Source organism: Pseudophryne corroboree, chromosome 9 (genome assembly GCF_028390025.1).
Source record: "Pseudophryne corroboree isolate aPseCor3 chromosome 9, aPseCor3.hap2, whole genome shotgun sequence".
Lineage (NCBI taxonomy): Eukaryota > Metazoa > Chordata > Amphibia > Anura > Myobatrachidae > Pseudophryne > Pseudophryne corroboree.
In genome coordinates this window covers 447,589,224-447,600,782 of record NC_086452.1, presented here as the reverse complement: position 1 = coordinate 447,600,782, position 11,559 = coordinate 447,589,224, and the positions used below count along the sequence as shown (strand labels likewise).

At 46.9% G+C, this 11,559-nt stretch overlaps 1 long non-coding RNA gene across 2 annotated transcripts; it reads right to left on the bottom strand.

The window, feature by feature from the left end:
- Positions 1–1,116: 1,116 nt before the first annotated feature.
- LOC134958506 (uncharacterized) lies at positions 1,117–11,558 on the bottom strand. 2 transcript variants are annotated; one of them, XR_010187021.1, is made up of 3 exons: positions 11,475–11,555; positions 7,182–7,346; positions 1,117–2,541 (listed from the first exon to the last, which is right to left on the bottom strand). It is a non-coding gene; the product is annotated as an uncharacterized LOC134958506 (long non-coding RNA). The 2 variants fall into 2 exon arrangements; XR_010187020.1 differs by lacking the exon at positions 7,182–7,346 and having other exon boundaries at positions 11,475–11,558.
- Between the last annotated feature and the right edge of the window lies 1 nt (position 11,559).

Below are 11,559 nucleotides of genomic sequence, written 5' to 3'. Positions count from 1 at the left end.
AGGGTCATAGTGGGAGGAGCCAGTGCACACCAGGTGACCTAAAGCTTTCTTTAGTTGTGCCCAGTCTCCTGCGGAGCCGCTATTCCCCATGGTCCTTACGGAGTTCCCAGCATCCACTAGGACGTCAGAGAAATGACAGAAGCTGATTGGTTAATAATTTATCTGGCTCCAAACTTGGATAAACCTCCCCTCTGTATGGTAAGCCCTACTATTTTCAGTTACAATTGTAACGTTCCCTGCATGCAACTCCAGTTCCAGTTTAAGAGTTGTTAGCAAACCAAAAAAGCACACTAATGGGCAAAACCATGTGCACTGCAGGTGGGGCAGATGTAACGTGCAGAGAGAGTTAGATTTGGGTACCCCAAACTGAAATCTAAATTGCAGTGTAAAAATAAAGCAGCCAGTATTTACCCTGCACAGAAACAATATAACCCACCCAAATCTAACTCTCTCTGCACATGTTAGATCTGCCCCACCTGCAGTGCAGCATGGTTTTGCCAGTTAGTGTGCTTTTTTGGTTTGCTAACAAACTAGAATAACTCTCAATATTGCTAAGCAAAAAACGTATTGCTGACTAACTCTTTTTAGGGTCTATTTACTAAGCCTTGGTTGGACATAAAGTGGACGGAGATAAAGTACCAGCCAATCAGCCCCTAACTGTCATTTTCCAAACACAGCCTGTGACATGGCCGTTAGGAGCTAATTGGCTGGCACTTTATCTCCGTCCAAGGCTTAGTAAATAGACGCCTCTATACTCCATCCTGACTTTTTTGTTTTGCGCCATTTTGCTCTACATCAGTTTTTGTGGGAAACGTAGCCCCCAGTCTATGGGTGTCGCTAGTGGCAAACAAAAACTAATATGACAAAGTTTCGTCACACTTCAGCTGCCAGAATGTAAAGCAAACCTGGCTCACCCGCTACATACATCTCCATACCGCCTTCATGGTTCAAGTGACGCAAGGGGCGGAGACTCACAATGTGCACTAAAAGTCAAAGGTTGTAGAACACCCCCATTTTTCTAGTTTATATTAAAATGTAGGCAGTTGTGCATTGTGCTCTGAAATAAAAGGATAGAACAAATAAATAACTGAAGCTATAAAATAAGCCGGAGAAACATTTTGTTTAACAAAATGTAATGTAAAGTTTTGACTCATCAATTTAGTCACCTGTTGCATATAAAAGGCAGACACACGAGGGGCATTCTTTCTACAATCGCAATCAAGCATTGTTTAGGAAGTTCACAGGACTGTTGCAGTAGTTCCCACAAATGTGTTGCACCTGTGGTTGCTGTGCTGTCACAGTTCAGTCCAGTTCATCCTAAGCCAGCTGGAAGTCTGGAGGGAATACATACGAAATGCCTGCGGCTGGGATGACCATCCGCGGCATCCCAACACTGAAGGTGCCGACATCAGAGGGGTAAGTATTTCTACCCACCCTCTACCCTAACCCTTGGGGGGGTGGCTAGGGCTAGCCCTCTGGGGGTGTCTGCTATGGCTAAACCTCGGAAGGGTGGCGGCTAGGGCTAACCCTCCCCCACACACAGTGCCTAACCCTCCCCCGGCCCTAACTCTAAGCCTGAACCCTGATACTCTCATTCGGAATGTCAGCTGTCAGTGATCCAGCTCCGGTCTTCTGTCTGGTGTCGGGATTCCGGCGTCGGTCACATGACCGCCAGCACCCAGACAGCCGGGATGCTGGACACATCCCATCTGGAAACTGTACAGCCATCCCCTTGTTCTTTTCCTCTAAGGTCATTCTGACACAGCCTGGAGGTATGCTTTGTGTCATTATCTTACTGCAGGATGAACAGCTTGGCGTACTGCATGCACTGCAAAATGCTGTGCTTGCCTTTTTGGTTTTGCTATTAACAGAATTGCCCTTTTAATTTTTGGGGCTTAAACATGCCAGGAAGCCCCACACACTAAGGAACCATCCTTTTGCCTTTTACATTTTTATGCACCGGCCTATATACCATCTTCCAGTCTCCCCACCTCTTAACGCCTTCCCCCAGCATGTGGCCCCTGGAGGCAAGTGCTGCCATTGCCTGCGACAGTTCCACCACTGCTCGACTTTAGGACAACATTTGAAAGAAGACACTCCATCAGTGGGAGTATCCATTTATATGGAGCAAGCTCTGCCTTATATAGAAAGCAAGTCACATGGAAAGTTATAGCCCTTTTAAAAGTTTCAGACGAATCGGGAACCTTCTTACCAGCCTCTTAGAAACCTTGTTTCATTAAACAGAAGGTTATTTTTAAACAACATGGACAGAGGTATGTGGCGTTCTATGTCGGAAGAGTTTGATGGAAGCATTAATAGAAGCCCTCCAGCCCCTCAATTGAGTAATCTAATCCCCCCTGCTCTTGTCACGTTATAAAGTGACGTGTTTGCTTTGGCAGAGTCCGAGAGGCAGAGAGATGCTTGTAGGTAGGAACTGCATGTATTTGACATGGCTCCAGCATCTGTTTTCTCCTTTCATCAAATTAGCTGGGCTGTAGTGAATACAACGCGGCCTATGGTTTTCTTTGGATGAATCTCCTTCTGCATAAGAAATAAGAATGTGACAAAAATTAACAACAGTAATGAAAATACATAGTAACATAATAGAAGGCTGTGAGTTGAGAGATGGATAAAAGGGTTAACCCGTTCCAGGGTTCATTTATTGCAATCATAGACATGGCTTTCCAGCTCTTGTGGAACTACAAATTCCAGCATAATGCATGCTTGTACTTTAATGCCCACTTGAAACTTAGGGGTAAATTTACTAAGATGGGAGTTCTATTTAAGATGGGATGTTGCCCATAGTAACCAATCAGATTCTACTTCTCATTTATCTAGCACCTTCTAGAAGATAATACCTGTGATCTGATTGGTTGCTATGGGCAACATCCCATCTTAAATAGAACTCCCATCTTAGTAAATTTACCTCTTGGTGTCCTTTTTAATACAGTAATTGCATTTGGAAAATAAGGGGCCTCTGTGTCAGCCCTTTTTTGCGTCATGCGGAGACTGCAATTTCCATATGAGGTAGGTATCGGTGCTACATACAGTACCTCCCAACTTTTTTTTTCAATCATGTTTTTTATTGAAGCATCACATGTGTAATAAAATATAAAGTACCATCATACAGTAGCAATGATCATTTTTTTCCAAAAGCCCGTACAAACAATACAAATGTCAATTCTAATTACGACAATGAGTTATTGCAGGAAACATGTAGGGACAACGATCAGTAAGATTACAGGTGGAACAGAATCTCTCCGCAAGGAAAAATGACAATATATCAGAATCAAATAACTAAATTCAAACATAAAATAAAAAAGTTCCGTCCCTTGTCTCCTCCGACACACTCCCCGGGGAATGTCTCCCACGCGAGTACTAAAAAACCCCAAAAAGCCCCACCATCACGTCAAAATAAAATAGGAGGGTCGCCAGTCACATACCTCCCAGCTTTGATAAGTGTGGATGCGGGACCCTGCTCGTACCAAAGGCACACATGCTTCCAATAAAGTTGCGGAGCCACGGGAAAAGGGTGCGGAGCCTTGCGGTACCACCTGATCACGTTAATGTGGGGGCACGCTCAGCACTTTCCGAGATGCTGGGTTGCCCCCAGGCTTCCCTCACACTGGGAATTGATGCCCCCTACACTGTGGCCCACGGGTGGGACAGTGGGCCAGTCCCAGAACAAATGGGAAGTATTGTGCTGTGCAAGAACAGCCTAATACAGGAGATTTCAGAGAAATCCCATGTAAAAGGCTAATTACAGCTGCAGACAGGGCCGGATTAAGCCTTGGGGGTCCCTGGGGGAAGGGTGGGTGTATATTAGATTGCGCATACCTCTCAACATGACCCATTCCAGGACGGAAGTCCAAGTAGAGAGCATTTTATCCCCCCTGGAATGGGTCATGTTATGAGGTATGGATTGTGTATATTCAATTTAAACCAATGGTGTAGATTAGAGTTAAACTAATATTGTAATAATGCCTGGGTACTGTTTATAGTTCCACCTAATTGAGAGACAACTATTTCATAAAAGTTTCCTGTAGTGGAGCAAAGACAAATTAAACAACCTTAAAATGCACAAAGAAAAGTCAAATCTATAATTTATCTTGCAAAAATGCAATAACAGCAGCCTCTGTGCTACTTACACACTGGGACAGGACTCAGGAGGACTCTGTCTCTCTCTCTAGAGCCAAATGCTCTCATTAGATAACAGGTTACATAGGACCCAGACACCCAGGTGGGGAGGAGGAGATTCTGGGACCCATGGGTCACTTACAGCTCCCTCCCCCCTCCTAGCTATCCTCTGGTTAGGAAGCTCTGTTGGTAGCTCATGAAACCTGATACTCCTGTGTCTCTGCCTGCACTGCATACTGTCCTGCTCACATTCTGGCTGCTGGTTCTGCTGCTGCACAAGAGGGAAAGCTAGTGATGTCAGTTCTCCAGCTTGGAGGCCCCCTGACAGATGGGGGCCCGGGGTACAGTATTCCCTGCGTCCCCACCTTAATCTGGCTATGACTGCAGACCATGGTCCTCATTATTTTCAATAAGGATTGCAGTGTCACCCTATGTACCAAACACTGGAAAGCTTTGTACAGGGACGCATTGCTCTGGGACAGCTGTTCTTGCAACCGCTGTCCCAGCAGAATTTTTTAATACATAGTAAGGATAACTATGTAAAAATCCCTAATATACTCCCCAATACAGACTGTTAATCATCACGGCGCTGCTGTGATTATTACTATATTGGCCACAAAGGGGCATATTAATTAACCAAACTTTGCGGGAAATCCCCCCAAAATGAAAATACCTGCAAAATGTATGCATCCCCTGGTTGTGTGACCGGTGTTCTGCAGCAGATATCGGATCACATTAGCAGCCCCCATAGCTTTACATGACGGCTGCTACATTGATGTTTGTACACAATGGGCGATTATCACATAGCGGCGCGATATTCAGCTGACTGCACCTGTGCTGCGATTGCAATGCACGTGAGTCAAGCTGCTGCTGCAATCCCGCTCGCAATGAGGATTTAATGAAGTGATTGATAGGAAGTGACCATTTGGAAATGCTATCCGGGAGCGGTTGGAAAAATGCGGGTGTGTCATAATCGTTTTCAGAGCGTGTATCTGTTGTCAGCGGGGAGTTCGTACTTGCAAAAATATGGGGGCCTGCGTCGCTGCTGCTGTGTGCAGTCTACGTAGCCATAGGCCAACCCTTGGCTCCAATGTTCGCCGTATTTGCACATAGTCCGCTAATGTGTACGCAATTGCAAATGAGCTTGCAATGGCGCCAGTGGGCGTCTCTTCATTTTTGAGTGTCAGCTTCACTTGCTAATAACAGCATCTCCGTAGCCTAGAGAATCGCAATTGCATCTATGCATACCTCTCAACTTTTGTGCTGTACAAGGAGGGACAGTAATGTGCGCCCAAATTTGGGGTCATGGCCTCACGGTAAAGGGGATTGGACTCACGGTAAAGGGGTGTGGCCTCATGGCAAACGCCGCAATCACAAACCACGCCCCCATTTCTGTCACTGTGGGGGCATGGACAGTGCTCAGTGAGCTGTGTTCCCTGTCCCTCTCTGTCGGGGAATAGACGCTGCTGTACGCATGCGTCTATTCACCGCTGCTCTGATTAGAGCAGCGAGTGACGGGGAGATCTCCCAACTTCCCCCCCTCCCATGGGACACTGCGACCCGCGGGTAGGACAGCAGGACAGACCATGAAAACAGGGACTGTCGCGCCAAAATAGGGACAGTTGGGAGGTATGTCTATGTATAAACATGAATTAGGCCTAGTGTCTGCAAAAGTAGACATACAAGCATGAATTGCCTCAAATGCTATAGATCACTGTGTCACCAATAACACATTAGTCCAATAGGGATCTGGTCAGCAGACCAGGGTTCCGGAATGCCGGGAGCTGGAATACTGACGCCGGAATTCCGACACTAGTCAGAAAAGGTTGGTATCGATATAATGGCGCCCGTCATCCGGCGGTCAGGTGCAGATTCTCCAATGTGAGCGTTTAAGCACCTGTGTATGCAACTAGAGCTGTATGGCTGCAACGCCCCCATAAGACGCCCATTTCTGTGCCTCTAAATAGTCAGCGCACATTCCCAATACTTTTCTGATACCGTGCGTCTCAATCGCATCTGCAACTTGGAATCAGGCGCGTAGTGTGGTTTATATACGGTGTTAGCATGGCCTAAATGGCCCCAATTATCCAGCCTGGGATGTTGGCTTGTACTTGTATAGAAATATTACAGTTGTCTATCAGCGTGTTAACCATCAATCGTCAATGTTCAGACCATCGATGGCCACCGCTAAATTAAATATGTACATAAATGTAGGACACAAAGTCTATAAATATTTATTATTACCAGTTATGTATATAGCGCACACATATTCCGCAGCGCTTTACAGAGAATATTTGGCCATTCACATCAGTCCCTGCCCCAGTGGAGCTTACAATCTATGGGGGGGATTCAGACCTGATCGTAGATGTGCTAAATTTAGCACATCTACGATCAGTTTCTCTGATATGCGGGACCCACCCCTGCACGGGTGTGAAAGCATCGCACGGCGGAGATGCTTTCGCACCCGCCAAGTAGCTCTCTACCCACCGCGTTCTGGGTTGCAGCAGCTGCGCGTGACGTCACGCAGCTGCCGCGACCCGTCTTGCAACAGTCTGGACAAGCCTGCGTTGTCTTGCCCGCGCCCCACCAACAGCGTTCTAACACCATTGGCACGCCCCCTCCCGCACCGCAACCGCCTCTGCCTGTCAATCAGAGGCGATCGCACCAAAGAGATGCTTTCTTGTGGCCACTATGCGTGCACACAACGCTTAGGGCTTCAGAGTGCGATCGCTGTCGGTGCAACGATCGGCTCTGAATTAGGCCCTATATTGCCTATCCCACACATGAATGCAGACACGTTCACGCTAGCGTTAATTTTGTTGAGCACCGAGTAACCTACCAGTATATTATTGGATTGTGGGAGGAAACCAGAATACCCGGAGGGAAACCACACAAGCATGGGGAGAATATACAAACTCCACACAGTTACGGCCATGGTGGGAATGAAACCCATGACCTCAGTGCTGTGTGGCAGTAATGCTAACCATTACACCGTCCGTGCTGCCCAGATTATTTACAAATATTTACTGTTCAACGTTGTTTACCTGTGATTAGAATAGAGTTTACAAAATAACTGTTCTTAAACCCCAGTCTCGGCGCTGGATCGGTGATGCTGGGAGTCTGCGCTCCATCAATCCATCAACCCTGGTGTAAGCCAGCACTTCCTCATATTTCTCCAGAGCGGCCACCATCCGTCGCCAGAGCACGACCTTTCATGTTCCGTGCACAAGATAAAGGCGGCAGTGTATTACAAGTATCACAGTAGCTGGTGTTCATGCTGCGTCTGAACAGATCACTTTAAAAAACTTTTTATTTTTTGCATAAAATGACACCGGGGCAGATATTTCTTATTCACACTGGGAGCTTTCTGCTGAACTATTACACAAATAAAGCCTCCTCTCTAACACCGCCCACATCCGTCCCAGGGGCCGAGGGTAGTGACTCAAACCCTGGGTATCAAATGCTCCTCCGTCCCGATTCCAGCCCGGACGCTGCCAACACAGGTGTCCTTTTTCTCCTGTCAACATCTCATGTACTGGGGATGGGGAACTCTGCAGTTCTCTGATGAAACTGAAATTAAATCTCCCCCCCCACCGGGGGATATAGAAAAACTGCAAAAATTCTACAAACTTTTTTTTAAAAATTTCTGTAAAAGTTTTTTTTTTCTACCTCCAAAGAAACATTTCTCTCCACAATGAATAATTCACCAGCTTGTTTTTAAATGTGTCGTAATGGTTATTTTTGTAAGGCTGCTCAAATCAAAGCGAAATGTGTTGAAATGCCCATTAAGATATATTTTACACTGCTTAATCCAAGGCCACATTGTTTTACATACTCGTCAAAGGCTGGCCTTCGCTCAAAGCCTGCAGCGCCGTTCTAGAGTACGGAAGAAAACTTACAATATTATTTCTCTGTTATATGTATTTATATGGGTTCCGCAGCACAGTACATAGGCTTAGGGGCTAATTCAGACCTGATCGGTCGCTAGGGTTTTTTTATGCAGTCCTGCGTTCGCATAGTCGCCGCCTACAGGGGGAGTGTATTTTAGCTGTGCAAGTGTGTGAACGCATTTGTAGCAGAGCTGTACAAACTGATTTTGGGGGTCATTCCGAGTTGTTCGCTCGCAAGCGGATTTTAGCAGATTTGCTCATGCTAAGCCGCCGCCTACTGGGAGTGAATCTTAGCATCTTAAAATTGCGAACGATGTATTCGCAATATTGCGATTACACACCTCGTAGCAGTTTCTGAGTAGCTCGAGACTTACTCGGCATCTGCGATCATTTCAGTGCTTGTCGTTCCTGGTTTGACGTCACAAACACACCCAGCGTTCGCCCAGACACTCCTCCGTTTCTCCGGCCACTCCTGCGTTTTTTCCGGAAACGGTAGCGTTTTTTCCCACACGCCCATAAAACGGCCTGTTTCCGCCAAGTAACACCCATTTCCTGTCAATCACATTACGATCGCCAGAACGATGAAAAAGCCGTGAGTAAAAATCCTAACTGCATAGCAAATTTACTTGGCGCAGTCGCAGTGCGGAAATTGCGTATGCGCATTATGCGGAAAATCGCTGCGATGCGAAGATTTTTACAGAGCGAACAACTCGGAATGACCCCCTTTGTGCAGTCTCCGCGCAGCCCAGAACTTACTCAGCCGCTGCGATCACTTCAGCCTGTCCGGGACCTGAATTGACGTCAGACACCCGCCCTGCAAACACATGGACACGCCTGCGTTTTTCCAACCACTCCCAGAAAACGGTCGGTTGCCACCCACAAACACCTTCTTCCTGTCAATCTCCTTGCGAACGCCTGTGCGAATGGATCCTTCGTACAAACCCATCGCTGAGCGGCGATCCGCTTTGTACCCCTGCGACGCAGCCTAGCGATCAGGTCTGAATTAGCCCCTTAGAACAGGCCTGGCCAACCTGTGGCTCCAAAGCTGTTGCGAAACTATACATCCCAGCATGCCCTATTCCCTAATAGCCAAACTGTGACGGTGCATTCTGGGACTTGTAGTTACACAACAGCTTGAGAGCCGCAGGTTGGCCAGGCCTGGCTTAGAACATAGAAATAGGAGAATTACATGCAAGTACACATAATTACGCCCCGGAAATTAATTAATTAAACAGAGAGTACAAAAGGGGAGAGGACTATTCTTAGACGAGCTTATGGTATACTTGCCAGGGACGATTAAGTAGTATACACTGAAATGCAGACAGGAGACTGGACAGTGGTTCTTGTTTTATTTCTTTCAACTCAAATCTGGGCAGTGGTTCTAGGTGACCCCTTAACTGGCATGGGCAGATCATATGCGCCCGCGATACCCCACTGTGTCCCCCCAATTTTTGATGAGGAGATCAGCTTTGCAGATGTGTATAATATAATATTAAAAAAATACTTATGAAACTATATTAAATACAGTGATCATTCTTATGCTGGTCATACATGGTCATTAATGACAGACGTTTTATCTGACACCTCTCAGATATCGTGGCCATACACTGTAATGTTGATGCCCCTCGGTGGGCTGTCTATCAATGGTTGCCATTGATGGTGGCATCGGCGACAACCATCGATGGCACATACACCATCTACGGTGGACCATCGATGGTTTGCAGCACTCAATGGCCACCGCTGACTGGTGTTAGCTGGGCCGTGGGCCAATCAAAAACGATTGTGGGGCTTAGCAGGTTACTGAGGGTGGGGCAAAGCTCAGTGCCCAGAGAAGAACAAAAGAATAGTTGGTTCCACTCACCCACTGAAGGCAGAGATGACAAAACTATCAACCATCAGGATTTAGCCATCGCTGTTTGGCAATTATTGATGGCCATCCTTACACTGTAATATATTCACATCCTTACACTGCTAATAAGTTCAATAAATAAATGCTAATATTTTATTGTTGAGCACATAAGTTGGAAGAACCGAAGTGTAATTAGTTGTAAAGTTTGGATTTACTGTATCGATGTAAACATCGAGTACTCCAGCTAGTTATGACATATTTATCTTTTTAATTATAATATACAGTATGTCACCATTAGGTCAGTTATGTGGCGAGGGACAGGATTCGCTTCCGTTTGTCCACATACCTTATGACTAGAGACCACCAGCACTGATTTTGCCTATTACGCTGACCACAAACAGTTTCAGTTGGCCGGGTCGTTTCTGGGGGCGGACAAGCCGTGCAATCGCAGGGGGTGCCTGCCGCGTAACTATAGCTCACTGCTTCCCCCTCCTCCCTCGTCCCGAGTACCCCGCTCAGGGGGCGGAGTTTTGCACAATGACACGGTTGCGTTGTGACGTCACGATGCAACCGCGTCATTCCGCAAAACTCCGCCGCCCGGGCTGAGTACTGAGGAGGAAGGGGAGCCAAGTTAGGAAGAGGGAGAGGCGGCCGGCGCGAGGAGCGACTGGAGAGGAGTCGAAGAGCGGGAATCGCCTCTGTAAGTATAGTAACTCTCTCAATCTCTCTCGATGGGGACTCTGATTGCCATTATGTGTAAAATGGGGACACTTGCCTGCCATAATGTGTAAAAAGAGGACACCTGCCTGTCGTAATGTGGAAAATGGGGACTTCTTGCCTGCCGTAATGTATAAAATGGGGACTCTGCCTGCCGTAGTGTGGGGATTTAATGTATCAAGGGCATTGCGGTGTGTGGCATAATATGGTGCAGGGGGCATTACTGTGTGGGGCTTAATATGGTAGAATTTTTTTTTTTCCTGTGGTGGCCATGATCTGTTGGTGCAGGGTCAAAAACTGGGGTGTAAGGTAGTCTTTTCAGACGAGGCCACGCCCATTTCAACGAGGCCTAAGGGGGGCGCATTTTTTTGTCATGGGGGGCGGGCGCATTTTTAAATCTCGCACTGGGAGCCAAATTGGCTAGAAACAGCCCTGTGAGTTGGTCCTGGACCATAACCCCAGTCACCCCTGCAAGAGTCCCAAGGCACCCGAGGTTTGGGATCCACAGCTTGTGACATGCTTAGATGCAGCAATTATGAATGAGTGACACCCAAAAGTGTGGAACTACAAGTTCCAGCATGCAATGACAGGTCCATGCTGGGTCCTAGTCCCTAAACAGCTAGGATAGTTCCTTGTGCTCTATACAGTGTTTCCCATATATTATCCTCAGGGACCCCTAATACCAGTGCATGTTTTACAGATCTCCTCAGCACCACAAGTGAAATCATTAGCAACATCTGCAGATCTTTTAAGATAAGTCAGGCAGTAATGAATACTGCTGTGCACCAGCTAGGAGATCTGGAAAACATGCCCTGATAGAGGTGCATGATGGTTGGACTTGGGAAACACTGTATATACAGTATACATACAGTCAGTGTTACCTGTTTCCCTGCGGGGCTCGGCATTAAGTTTGGAGAGTTTGCAGCAGCGAGGATAAGATCCGTCTGCAGCTAGGCATGCTGGGAG